This window comes from Hyla sarda, chromosome 9, assembly GCF_029499605.1.
Source record: "Hyla sarda isolate aHylSar1 chromosome 9, aHylSar1.hap1, whole genome shotgun sequence".
Classification (NCBI taxonomy): Eukaryota; Metazoa; Chordata; class Amphibia; order Anura; family Hylidae; genus Hyla; species Hyla sarda.
Genome location: NC_079197.1, coordinates 67,479,752 through 67,493,799, shown reverse-complemented (window position 1 = coordinate 67,493,799; position 14,048 = coordinate 67,479,752). Strand labels below are relative to the sequence as shown.

The following is a 14,048-nucleotide window of genomic DNA, read 5'->3' as shown; positions in this document are numbered from 1 at the left end:
TCATGAGTCTGGCTTGGGGGGTGCAGGCGCAGCATCCCTGGCAGCTCCTCTGGCTGTCTTTATCTGGGGATGCTGTGTCTCACTCTGATTATAAGGTAATATAGGGCAGGTATGGTGCTGGCTGGCTCTTCCCGCAGCGATAGTGGAGTCCAGGAGCGGCAAGCAGGTGAGTTAAATCGGTGCTGTGGGTGGCACGGCATCAGCATCTCGCGTAGCCCGCTAGCTGCCTCATGGCGGCATGTTGACCGCCCGCCACCCGCACAGCTACAATTGTCTATACCCTTGGGACAGGTTGCGGCAGCTGCCCAGTTCTCTGCATGGCCGCTCGTTAGGCGGTCCTGTCAGCTTGTCTGCTATCATTAATCTAAAGTATAGTGCAATGCTCTGCAGAGGGTTGTTTCAATATAATGTTTGCTGTATACAGTGTGGTGCAATGCTCTGCAAAGAGTCATTTCAATATAAATTTAGCTGTGTGCTGCAGTGCTCTGCGGGGTATACGGTGCCCTTGCAGTATACGGTACAGTGTAATGCTCTGCAAGGGCCTGGTTACAATATAACAGTATAGTGCAGTGCTCTGCAGATGGTCTTGTTACAATATAGTATACTTGATATACAGCTATAGTGCTATGCTCTGCAGATGGTCTCGTTACAATATAATATATACTATATACAGTATAGTGCAAAACTCTGCAGATGGTCTCATTACAAACAAACTTTATACAGTTAGTGCAATGCTCTGCAGATGGGATGGTTTCAATATAACATACTATATAGGGTATAGTGCAATGCTAAGGGTCGTTACAGTTAGCATGTGCAGTGTGGTGCAGTGCTCTGCGAAGGGTCTCGTTGCAACACAGGGTGGCTTGTGCTGTGTTTGGTGTGGTGCAATACTCTGCAGAGGATCTCGTTGCAGGGTAGCATATACTGTGTGGTGATGCAGTGCTCTGCAGAGTGTCTTGTTTCAATGTAACATATTGTACACAGTAGGGTGCAATGCTCTGTAGAGATATAACATAGGTTAAATCTAATGAAATCATAGTATACACAGTGTAATACTCGTTATTTGCACGATCATGGTATCCATACGGTTCATACACTTGGTTTATTATGGGCATACACGCATTACTGGTACAAGGTGCACACGAGTAGAGCTTCTTCACGGTTTGATAACTCCATGAGTTTCTTATCGTCCGTACTCTCATGGTTAATTCATACGCTTATGGCACACTGCTTGTAAGCGCATAGTATGTATACAGTTTCATGTGCTAATATCATTATACGCTACATATACTCACTGATTATATATTCACAGCATTTATGCTGTACACTCATTTATGCTGTTCACCTCATGGTTATTCTCTCACTCGCTGGTGTCATACACGCTCCACAAACTTGGCATTTATGCTGTTCATATATTCTTGGCATGTTCATGGTCTCACGTTCTTTCTATCCATGTTACGTTCATGTCAGTCAAACACCTCGTACTTATCACTGGTTCATATGCACAAAGTGTCGTTCGGTTCATATGTTAATGGTATTTCATATTGGTTACGGCAGTATACTGCCTATAGAAATTATACAGTTCATACACTCATGGCAGTTATAGTGGTGACACACTCACGGTTCTTAAGTTGTTCACATGTTCACCGCATTCATATACGCAGGGTTCATACGGTTTATACACTCATGGCAGTTATAATGGTCACACACTCACGGTTCTTAAGTTGTTCACATGTTCACCGCATTCATACACGCAGGGTTCATACGCACATGGCAGTTATATTGGTCACAGGGTCATGGTTTTGTGGTTTACACGTTCACCGCATTCATACACGCAGGGTTCATACGCTCATGGCAGTTATATTGGTCACACGGTCATGGTTTTGTTGTTCACACATTCACAGCATTCATACACGCAGGTTTCATACGGTTCTCACACATAGTGTCATGCTGTTTCGTGCGGTTGTGGCCACGTGCTCATAGAATTTTTACAGCATTATACTGCTTATAGTACTCATACCACATATTAACTCATAGCACATATGCTTGATGGTTATACTGCACGTGTTAAGCCCTTGGGCTGTATTTGTGGAAAAAAAAAAAGAAATGCTTCCTCAGAGCCACGGTGGTCGCCCCAGGGGTTAACAGGCATGAGGGAGCGGGCATGTGGGGTACGGTCGTTCAGTATTTTACACGTTTATTTGCTTGCTATATCCTAGTTACTTCGTGTCAACTCCTACTTACCTCGGATACATAGAAGGTGTGTAGTGTAATGGTTACTTTGTGTAGAGGGCGCTAGCTGGGTGGGTGGTTTAGTACAGAAAGCTCCTGGCCGGAACCTAGCTCTGCAACTGGGTAGCAGCTGCTGGCAAGTAAAAAAAAAAAATGAATAAAAAAAAAATATATATATATATATATATATATATATATATATATATATATAAAATTTTGAATAAAAAACAAAAAAAAACTAATATATATATATATATATATATATATATATATATATATATATATAAAACACGTACGCACAGTCTTAGGAAGAGGGGTATACTGCCCGGTTATGCTGTTACTGACACGTGTTCAGGGCAACTTGCACCAGTTTGACTGTCTACCGACAAGTCTGCAGGTTAGTCTAAGGTCCAGGCATGGCCGATTGCTACTGACACGTCTTCAGAGCAATACCATGCTATCATGCGACTGTCTACCGCCACGTCTGCAGGTTAGTCTAGGGTCCAGGCATGGCCGGTTGTTACTGTTGTTACTGACACGTCTTCAGAGCAATACCATGCTATCATGTGACTGTCTACCGCCATGTCTGCAGGTTAGTCTAAGGTCCAGGCATGGCCGATTGCTACTGACACGTCTTCAGAGCAATACCATGCTATCATGCGACTGTCTACCGACACGTCTGCAGGTTAGTCTAGGGTCCAGGCATGGCCGATTGTTATTGACACGTCTTCAGAGCAATACCATGCTATCATGCGAATGTCTACCGCCACGTCTGCAGGTTAGTCTAGGGTCCAGGCATGGCCGGTTGTTACTGACACATCTTCAGAGCAATACCATGCTATCATGCGACTGTCTACCGACACGTCTGCAGGTTAGTCTAGGGTCCATTCATGGCCGATTGTTACTGACACGTCTTAAGAGCAATACCACGCTATCACCGACCACTGACACGTCTTCGGAGCAACCATTATGCATGACTGACTACTGACACGTCTTCAGAGCAGTCTAGGTACGTTCACACTCCCGATTGTTGCTGACACGTCTTCAGAGCAATTACGCTATGACTGTCTACCGACAAGTTTGCAGGTTAGTCTAGGGTCCAAGCATTGCCGATTGCTACTGACACATCTTCAGAGCAATACCATGCTGTCATGCGACTGTCTACCGACACGTCTGCAGGTTAGTCTAGGGTCCAGGCATGGCCGATTGTTACTGACACATCTTCAGAGCAATACCACACTATCACCGACTACTGACACGTCTTCAGAGCGGTCTAGGCATGTTTCATGGTTAGTGGTTACTGACACGTCCTCAGAGCAATTTCACGGTGTGTTTGTCCTTTGACTCCTCTTCAGGTTGGTCCAGGTCAGGTTAACAGACTCGCTTGCTTCTGTCCAGTCCTCAGAGCAGTAGCGTGCGTGGTGGCCTACTTTCGCTCTCATACACCTGGTATGCACCTAGTGTAGGGAGCTCATATGTTGTTTCCTTATTAATTCCGTTTTGTCTCCTTGTTTAGTTGCTTCAGTGGTCCAGGTGTTTCAGCGGCGCAGCCGCTTCCGGCAGCAGCACGTGCAGTGCAGGTGCGATATACAGTATGGTGTCCCTCAGACATTCTGCCCTCGGAGATTCTCAGCTCCTCGCTGCTTTAGAGTCAGGGTCCCCTAGGATAAGGGTCACCCCATTGTCAGGGCCCGTCACTGGGTCTAGTTTGTCCTTTCACAGTGCCATGCAGATGAGGCGGGGGGGGGGGGGGACACACGAGGCCAGTACAGCAACTCACTCTCAAAAAAAGAAGAGAACATTTTTTTTTGTTACTGACACGCCTTCAGAGCCACATGCCAGCTTCATACAGGTATCTCGTCGGGAATACTCATGATGTTACCCTGTTGCCTGACTCCACTTCAGGTTAAAGGGGTAATGTCAGTTGCTACTGACTCGTTTTCAGAGCAATTTTGTCGTTTGTTATATTTATTATGACCTGACACATTTTCAGGTCAGATACAACCTCGTCTGTTGTATTTCTCGATTACGTTATCATTTTGTTATAGTACACAGATTCAACTATCCGGCATAGTTGCATGTTCTTTTTTAAGGAGGGCCAGCATTTAGTTGCAGATATATTGGCCCTGATTTATCAATCTGTCTGAGACAGAAACTGGAGTGATCTTTCCAAGCCACCAATCACGGCTAAGCTTTCATTTTACCAGAGCTCCATAAGATATAAAACATGAACTGTGATTGGTTGCTTGGGAAAATCACTCCAGTTTCTGTCTCAGACAGATTGAAAAATCAGGGCCATTGTGTATTTAATACACAGTTACATGACTCATTTCTTTAGGATCGGGGATTGAATCGTGGTTGCTGCTGTCTCAGGTACGTTGCTCACGCAGGGACCGCTATCTGCAATAGGTCATCACTCCCAAGTCCAGTTTGGTCAGTACATTGGCTAGGTAGGTATGTCTGTTACAGTCTCAATCAGGTAAGGTGCCTTTGCGAACCTTGTCAGGTGACATGACCCACACAGTCTATCAGGTAGATAGGTATTTCTTGTCATTTACCTGTCAGTTTAGTTTTTGCCTCTTAAATAGCAGGGGATTGGTGCTTGTCAGACCTGCCATGAAGTTAGCCTTTTCGTGTCCATTTGAAGTAATGTCACAAGTAGGGATGGTAATAGGTATAGTTCAGTTAGTATTTGGCAGGGCATGTTATCATTCTCAGGTCATTACTTGACAGATGGACGTTACTACCACAGTTTCCAAGGTATGGTTACCACTAGAGATGAGCGAATCGAAGTTGACGAACCCAAATTTGTTACGAATTTCATGAAAAATTCGATTCGCTACGAATATGAATATCGCCGCGATTCTATCACGCGAATCGCTTCATTAAACTCCATTTTACAGCGTTCCAGGCTATTGGGGACCTAAGATGGCGGATCCACATGTGAGTACATGGGGCAGGGGATTATGGGGGGGGGGGGGGCGGGAAACAGCGGCAGGAATGAAGGTAGGCAGGCTGACCCTGAATCACATGTGAGATGCAGCCTATCAGTGTTCACTGACCTCTGTGATGTCACAGCCCCTATATAATCGGCGGCCATCTTGCCTCTCTTCATTTTATCTATGCACTCAGATGGAGAGGACGGGACTGCGTGTGTGTGAATAGCTCATACCACAGCGTTACACTGTAACTGCTACTCACATCAGCATTAGGGAAAGGCAGGAGTGCAGAGTGCTGTGCTGTTACACTGAGAAGGATCATTGATTGCTAAACCTCCTATTCACGTTATTGAGCATTGCAGCAGAGAGGGGCAGATAGCTGTCAGCTGCCTCATACAGATCGCCAAGCTGCCTGAACTTTCTGAAGCATCTTATCTCCTCATTGTTCAGCCCAATTGAGTTTATTTTTATTTGCTCCACAAATCTTCTGATGCTTAGAATTGTGTGACAGAGTGCAATTTAGGGTTTAATCCCTGAATTTTTTTTTTGTGGTGCTGCACTGTTGGGTCCTGCTGCTGTTCAGAAATACGTGATTGTTCAGTGGACTGTAGTGCATTTGCACCATTTTGTACCTGTTAATCTGTCAAGGGGCTGACTACATACTGTTTTTTCTGCGTCTAGTTACGCATATATAACTGCCCTCATCAGTGCATACCGCATAGGTACATATTATGTATTGTACCATTTAGTACCTGTTAAGCTGTCAAGGTGCTCCATACTGTCAAAGTCCAAACAATAGTATCCACTGGCTGGTGTATTACAAAAATACAGAGTTTTTTCTGCTAATAGTTAGGCATATTACTGCCCTAATTAGTGCATACCGCATAGGTACATCCAAGTATTGTACCATTTAGTAGCTGTCAAGGTGCTTCACACCGTCAAAGTCCAAACAATTGTATCCACCGGCTGGTGTTTTACAAAAATACAGAGTTTTTTCTGCTAATAGTTAGGCATATTACTGCCCTCATCAGTTCATATCGCATACGTACATCCAAGTATTGTACCATTTAGTAACTGTTAAGCTGTCAAGGTGCTCCATACCGTCAAAGTCCAAACAATATATCCACCGGCTGGTGTATTACAAAAATACAGAGTTTTTCTGCTAATAGTTAGGCATATTACTGCCCTCATCAGTGCATACCGCATAGGTACATCCAAGTATTGTACCATTTAAAAGCTGTCAAGGTGCTCCAAACCGTCAAAGTCCAAACAATAGTATCCACCGGCTGGTGTTTTACAAAAGTACAGAGTTTTTTCTGCGTATAGTTAGGCATATTACTGCCCTCATCAGTTCATACCGCATAGGTACATCCAAGTACTGAACCATCTAGTACCTGTTAATCTGTCAAGGGCCTACATACTGTTCAAGGACAGCCGTAAGTAATCACCTGCTGCTGTTCTAGACAAATACTGTTTAAAGAGTAGTGTAGCGTATTGTAATACCCTCATAAAGGCACCAAGTATGTCAGGCAGAGAAGTGCCAGGACGTGCACAGAGGAGTGGCAAAGGCCTAAATACTTCAGGCAGAGTTGGCAGCAGACTTGGGGCGAGTGGCAGCAGGAGTCGCAGCGAGAGGCCTGAGCTCCCGTTATCAGCCAGCGGTCGTGTCTCCACCAGCAACCCATCTGCCGTCGTCGAGTGGTTAACACGCTCATCCACATCATCACAAGTGACATCTGACACCCCCAGTCAACAGTCGGTGGGTTCCTCAGACACAACCCTCAAGCACGGGAGCAGTCCGTGTCCTCCCATTGCCTTTGTCCTATGCTGTTCCCTCTCCTAAAGAAGTATCTTATGCTGTGGATTCAGCTCCACTATTTACTGAGGACAATCCAATAGAGGACAGTCAGCAGCTACTGGACAGCCAAGAAGGGGAGGAGACATGCGCCGCTTGCTCTGCTAGGCGGCCAAGTAGTGATGCGGAGAGTGACGTGGGAGGCGGTGTTGCAAGTGTTCAGGGTCCTGCAGCAGACACTGTTGGGGAACCTGAGAAGGACATCAGTGACGTGCACACAACTGTTGATGATGATGAAGCAGATCGCAATTGGGAGCCGGGTGCAGAAGGGGCTTCATCATCATCAGGAGAAGAGAGTTGCTGGTTGCCCTTGAGGCAGCAAGGCGGTAGCACGGTTGGCAGTCAGCGTGGTGGCAGTAGTGGAAATTCAGGAGCCAAATGTGCCCGGGGGAGACCACCTGCTTCGCGGCAGCCTACCTTTCCGGGAGGTAGTGGAACAGGGGTTGCTGGAGACGGCATCAGTAGCAGTCAATTAGTGCGGACTGCGGGTGGGAAAATCAGCTACTCGCCGGTGTGGAAATTTTTCATAAGGCATCCGGAGGAGGTTCACGTAGCCATATGCAAGATCTGTCGGCAGAAGGTGAAGCGTGGCCAGGGTCCCAATGTCGACACCACGGCCCTGCGTCAACACATGCTTCGCCACCATAAAGCGGCCTGGGAGAACCGTGGCTCCGATGTAGTGGTCCAGCCTGCTGCATCACCCAGTGGCCAGCTGCTCCCTCCTTCATTCAGCCAAGGCTCCACCACCTCAGCCGAAGGGAGCTGTTTGTCAAACCCTCCTTCTTTCGCTCCTGCTTCTCCCGCTTTTAGTCAGCCATTCCGCCAACAATCCATTGGCGAAGCTATGTCCAAGAGACAACAGTATGCGCCCACTCATCCAACGGCGCAGAAGTTGAATGTGCTCCTGTCCAAGTTGCTGGTGTTGCAGTCCCTCCCTTTTCAAGTGGTGGACTCTGCACCTTTCAGAGAATTGATGAATTGTGCCGAGCCGAGGTGGAAAGTCCCAAGCCGTCATTTCTTTGCGAAGAAGGCAGTACCAGCCCTGCATAAGTTTGTACAAGAGAAGGTGGGCCAGTCCTTGAGCCTGACGGTGTGTTCAAAAGTGCACGGCAGCGCCGACGTGTGGAGCTGTAACTACGGGCAGGGACAATACTTGTCTTTTACGGCTCCTTGGGTAAATGTGGTCCTGCACAGCCACAACAGCAACTTGGACAGGTCACACCGCTTCCTTCTTCACGCTCTCGCTCCCAGGCCCTGTTACAGTATGCGACACTGCCTCCTGATGCTCCACTGTGTCCTCAGCCTCCACTGCACGTCCAAATCTCGGTGGCCATTCATCGTACCATGTGTGTGTCACACGGCGGTGTCAAGCAGTTCTTCACATGGTTTGCCTTGGCGAACGGAGTCACGCAGGGGAGGAACTGCTAAAGTTCATTCGTAAAGATATCCGAGTATTGCTTACTCCACATATTCTGGAAATGGGAACCATGGTGACAGACAACGGGAAGAACATCGTGTCCGCGCTGCGACAAGGAAGTGTGAAAAATGCGCCCTGCATGGCACACGTGTTGAATCTGGTTGTCAAGCACTTCCTCAAGTCTTCACCCCATTTGCAAAACATCCTGAAAATTGCAAGGAAACTGTGCATTCACTTCAGCCACTCGTACACCGCCAAGCACACCTTCCTTGAGCTGCAGCGTCAGAACGGTATCCCACAACATAGTCTTATTTGTGACGTTGCCACACGTTGGAATTCCACCCTCCATATGTTGGACAGACTATACGAACAAAGAAAAGCCATCACGATTTCTTGATGATCCAAGCAGATAGGAGTACTGCCCTGTGTAACTTCAATGTGAATCAGTGGCAGCTCATACGTGACACCTGCCGTTTGCTGAGGCCCTTTGAGGAAGCCACGTTATTTGTACGACGTAATTCCACTCCTACATTTCCTACAACAAATGATTGAAACCATGGCTGGTCATGGCAATGGAGACGTTGCGCCTACATCTCAAGGCTACATGAGCCCTGTGGGGGCTGAACTGGAGGAGGAGGAGGATGAGGGGCAGAGCGGAGCACAGTTTATGTTGGATGAGATGGCCGGTGTTTCTAGTCTTCGGACAGGAGGAGCAGGAGCAGCCAGAGGAGCTGGAGGGTTATGAGGAAGTTGAGACAGAGGACCCAGACACACCGTGGCAGTATGCAGTGGAGATGGAGGCAGGTAGTCCCTCCGAGTCACTGGCGCAAATGGCACGATGCATGCTCAGTTGCTTGCGTAGTGACCCCCGAATTGTCAAAATTAGTCAGCGGGATGACTTCTGGATCTCCACCTTATTAAACCCTCGCTACCGTCCCAAAATGAGGGCCTTTTTTACACCCACTGAGAGGGAGGACAAACTGACCTACTACAGAGAGATTCTACGTAGTCAGTTGGCTGATGCCTATCGGCCACATGATCCATCCACTCGCAGGTCTGACTCGGGGGGCCCTCTGCCCTCACCTTCCACTGCCATGGCTGCTGGGGAGGGGAGGGGTGGGAAGAGCAGTACCAGCTCAATCAGCAGCAGCCTGAGTCTACAGTCGCTGATGAGTAGCTTTCTCCACCGGCATAGTGAAGCAACTCATCAGCAGCAGGTAGACATGGAGCAGGACCTGAACCAGCAGGTGGTGGCATACCTTGACATGGCCATGCCAACAACCATTGAAGATCCGCTGGATTTCTGGGCAGCTAAACTTGATTTATGGCCACAACTAGCAGAGTTTGCCTTGGAAAAGCTGTCCTGCCCGGCCAGTAGTGTACCAACAGAGCAGGTGTTTAGTGCGGCCAGGGCCATAGTCACCCCAAGGCGAACTCGTCTGTCCACTAAAAATGTGGAGAGACTGACATTTGTCAAGATAAATCAGGGATGGATCAGCCAGGATTTCCAGCCACCAATGACAGATGGGTCTGAGTAGATTAACCAGGCTCCTACAACAAAATTTTCTCTATTATGGTTGGTTATGAACCCTCTGGGGTAGACCTGGGCATTGTATGGCCCGCTTGTCACATACGGCCCTTTGATTGGCTCACACCGGCCCGCACTGACTGGGGGAAAACTATGCTCCTAATCTGGGGGACAACTATGCTCCTAATCTGGGGGACAACTATGCTGCCTACTCTGGGGGACAACTATGCTGCCTAATCTGGGGGACATCTATGCTCCTAATCTGGGGGACATCTATACTCCTAATCTGGGGGACAACTATGCTCCTGGGGGAAACTGATGCTTCTGGCCTTAGGCCTGTAATTTTTTGAAGTTTAGCAGTAGCTAAATACATGCTTAATGCAAATGTAAACATTGATCTTTAAATGTAAGGGGTTATGAAACGCTCTTGGGTACTGCGAATGACTGCTACAGCCTCATTCTGTGTCTTTCACAAACATCTTGCCTCCCTGGTGCCTCTGGCCTTAGGCCTTAAATTTTTGGATGTTTAGCAGTAGCTAAATACATGCTTAATGCAAATTTCAACAATGATCGTTAAATTCTCGGTGCTCTGCCAGGGCCTTCTCCTACCCCACCTGGGCCGATCCGAGGACCTCACTAACCAATCCAATCGGTTGTAGCGACGAGCGGTGTGCACAAAGGGCAGGGACTTAATCAACGCAAGCTTATGACCCTCACTTACTGGTAATTCCTCGTTTAAGGGTAAATAATTGCAATCCCAGATCCCTATCACGAACTGGTTTCAGCGTGTAACACGGACCTGTTCTTGAAAGATAGAGACACGCTAATTCGTTCAGTGGAGCGCTAGTGCGGCCCAGGACATCTGAGGCCATAACACACCTGTTATTGCTCGATCTCGCAATTGATCGGGCAAGGTAAGGGGTTATTAAAGCCTCTTGGGTACTGCTGAGGCCTACTCCTGACTGTTCCTGGTGCAATGTATGGGGTAATTAAGCACTCTTGGGTAGTGTTATTGTTAAATTTACTGATAATTTATCAGTAATAAAATTGAAATTTGCAGAATGCTAACTGTTGCGTGTGATTTTTTAATGAAAAAAATAAAATAAAAAAAATCCGGAAAGGGATTAACTCTGCTTAATCATTTTTGGTGACAAAAAATCCTTTTGGTGATCTGATCTTTTGGAGACAGATGCGCTTACACACATATGTAATAATTTTTTTCAAATAATTTCAAACATTGTGTGGTTTATTATTTTTGAGAAGAAAGTCTTTGGGTGGTCCACCATCCTGCTTTATAGAGTCTTCTTAAATGTTGGATATGCGCTTGTTCTTACACAAAGGTATACATTTTTTTTTTAAATGTACAAAATTTTGTTGATTTTGGGGCGGATTGTGAAGCCCTGTGTGTACTGGTGCATCAGCCAACTTCAGGCTGTGTCCTTCAGGCAATATATGGGTTCCTGATGTCGCAGAGGTGGGGCCTGGTCTGGGAATTTAACATTTTTGGATAGCGAGTGCTACCTATGAGGAATCTTTGTCAAACATTTCTCATTTTGTGTTGTTTTTTTGGGGGGGATTGTGAAGCCCTGGTGTGTAGTGTACTCGTGCATCAGCCAACTCCACGCTGTGCCATTCAGCCACTATATGGTGTCCTTATGCTGCCAACACCTCCACGCTGTGCCATTCAGCCGCTATATGGTGTCCTCATGCTGCCAACATCTCCACACTGTGCCATTCAGTTAATGGTTGACAACATTTATTTGCATTCCCTTAACGCTGTTACTAAGACCTGGGGTAATGGTTTTCTGCTGTGAAATCTGGATGGTCTTGGTAATGTTTATGGATGGGGACCATTGAGCCATGGCGGGGTTCATAGTGATGGCCGGTGTGCTCGTCTTCAGGCTGATATTTTCCCGGGCGTCCATCAATTTTGGCGGTTTTACTGCAAAACCCACCTGCTGCTTTTTAGAATTTAACATCTCTCGGGCATCTTGCACTTTACCCTTTATTCTGAAACGTGCATCTTTGGCGACCATTTTCTTGCGGGCATCCTTCATGCCTAGCTTCAGACGGGCATCTGTCACGCCAATCTTCTGACGGGCATCAAACGTTCTCTGTAAACTTTTTTGCAGGGATGCACGTTTCAGAATAAAGGGTAATGTGCAAGATGCCATTGCAAGCCAGCTTGTCCTGGTATGGTATAGTAAGTTTTATCTTCCGAGGATGTCCTACATTTGGGGAAACAGGGTAATAAATTTGAAATTTCCAGAAGGATAACCATTACACAACGGAACGCTTGTTGCGTGTGATTTATTACGTAAAATTTTATTTAAAAAATACAAAGAGGGATTAATTCTGCTTCTTCGTCTTTTTGGTGAAAATTATGATTTTTGGTGGTCCACCGTCCTTAATTTTGGGGCCTCATCAACTTGTTCATTTGAGATTGTTTTTATCAAAAAAAATTAAAAAATCTTCGTCAAAAAATTATCATTATGTTGTGAAGCCTTGGTGTGTGCTCTTGAATCAGCCAACTCCAGGCTGTGTCCTTCATGCAATATATGGGTTACTGATGCCGCAGAGGTGGGGACTGGGTCTGTGAATTACAAAATTTGGGATATAGGGTGCAACCTATGAGAAATCTTTGTGAAACATTTCTCAAGGTCTTGTTTTTTGGGGGGGATTGTGAAGCCCTGGTGTGTACTGGTGCATCAGCCAACTCCAGGCTGTGTCCTTGAGCCAATTTATGGGTTACTGATGCCGCTGTGGTGGGGCCTGGGTCTGTGAATTTCAATTTTTTGGGATAGCGGATGCTGCCTATGAGAAATCTTGGTCATAAATTTCTAATTGTGTTGTTTTTTAGTGGGGATTGTGAATCCCTGGTGTGTACTCTTGCATCAGCCAACTCCAGGCTGTGTCATTCAGGCAATATATGGGTTACTGATGCCGCAGGGCTGGGGCCTGGTTCTGGAAATTTCAAATTTTTGATAGCGGGTGCTACCATTGAGAAATCTTGGACAAAAATTTCTCATTGTGTTCTTTTTGGAGGGGGGATTGTGAAGCCCTGGTGTGTACTGGTGCATCAGCCAACCCCAGGCTGTGTCCTTCAGGCAATATATGGGTTACTGATGCCGCAGTGGTGGGGCCTGGGTCTGGGAATTTCAAATTTTTCGACAGCGGGTGCTACCTATGAGAAATCTTTGTCAAAAACTTCTCATAATGTGTTTTTTTTTTTTTTGGGGGGGGGGGGGGGGGAGATTGTGAAGCCCTGGTGTGTAGTGTACTAGTGCATCAGCCAACTCCACGCTGTGCCATTCAGCCACTAAATGGTATCCTCTTGCTGCCAACATGTCCACGCTGTGTCATTCAGCCACTATATGGTGTCCTCATGCTGCCAACACCTCCATGCTGTGCCATTCAGCCACTATATGGTGTCCTCATGCTGCCAACACCTCCATGCTGTGTCATTCTGCCACTATATGGTGTCCTCATGCTGCCAACACCTCCACGCTGTGCCATTCACCCACTATATGGTGTCCTCATGCTGCCAACACCTCCTCGCTGTGCCATTCAGCCACTATATGGTGTCCTCATGCTGCCAACACCTCCACGCTGTGCCATTCAGACACTATATGGTCTCCTCATGCTGCCAACACCTCCACGCTGTGTCATTCTGCCACTATATGGTGTCCTCATGCTGCCAAGACCTCCACGCTATGCCATTCAGTCACTATATGGTCTCCTGACACTGATGCCACCACCAGGCTCTGTCATTGTGCTGCTGTGCGGCAGTGATTCTAAGAGCGATGCCGGTAATCTGCATGCTATTCTGAATAACAATATTATTTCACTACCCCAGCACACTCCATATGCGTTTTAGGACACAGCAAAGTGTTCTATACCCCTATAGAGGCTGTATGCAGGTTAGAAATAGCCTTATTTAATATCGATTCGCCGCAAACAAATTTAGATCGAAACAAACTTTCAGAAATTTCGGCAAATCGGCCAAATCAAATTTTTTAAAATTTCGCTCATCTCTAGTTACCACCTTTAGTAGTTACTAGTTGGTCGAGGCTACTC

The 14,048-nt window shown here is 46.7% G+C and overlaps 1 protein-coding gene across 10 annotated transcripts in view; it reads right to left on the bottom strand.

Annotated features, from left to right (window-relative positions):
• The window catches only part of LOC130290823 (diacylglycerol kinase eta-like), a 1,161,394-nt gene that overhangs the window by 252,041 nt on the left and 895,305 nt on the right, over positions 1 to 14,048 (bottom strand). The window lies entirely within an intron of this gene.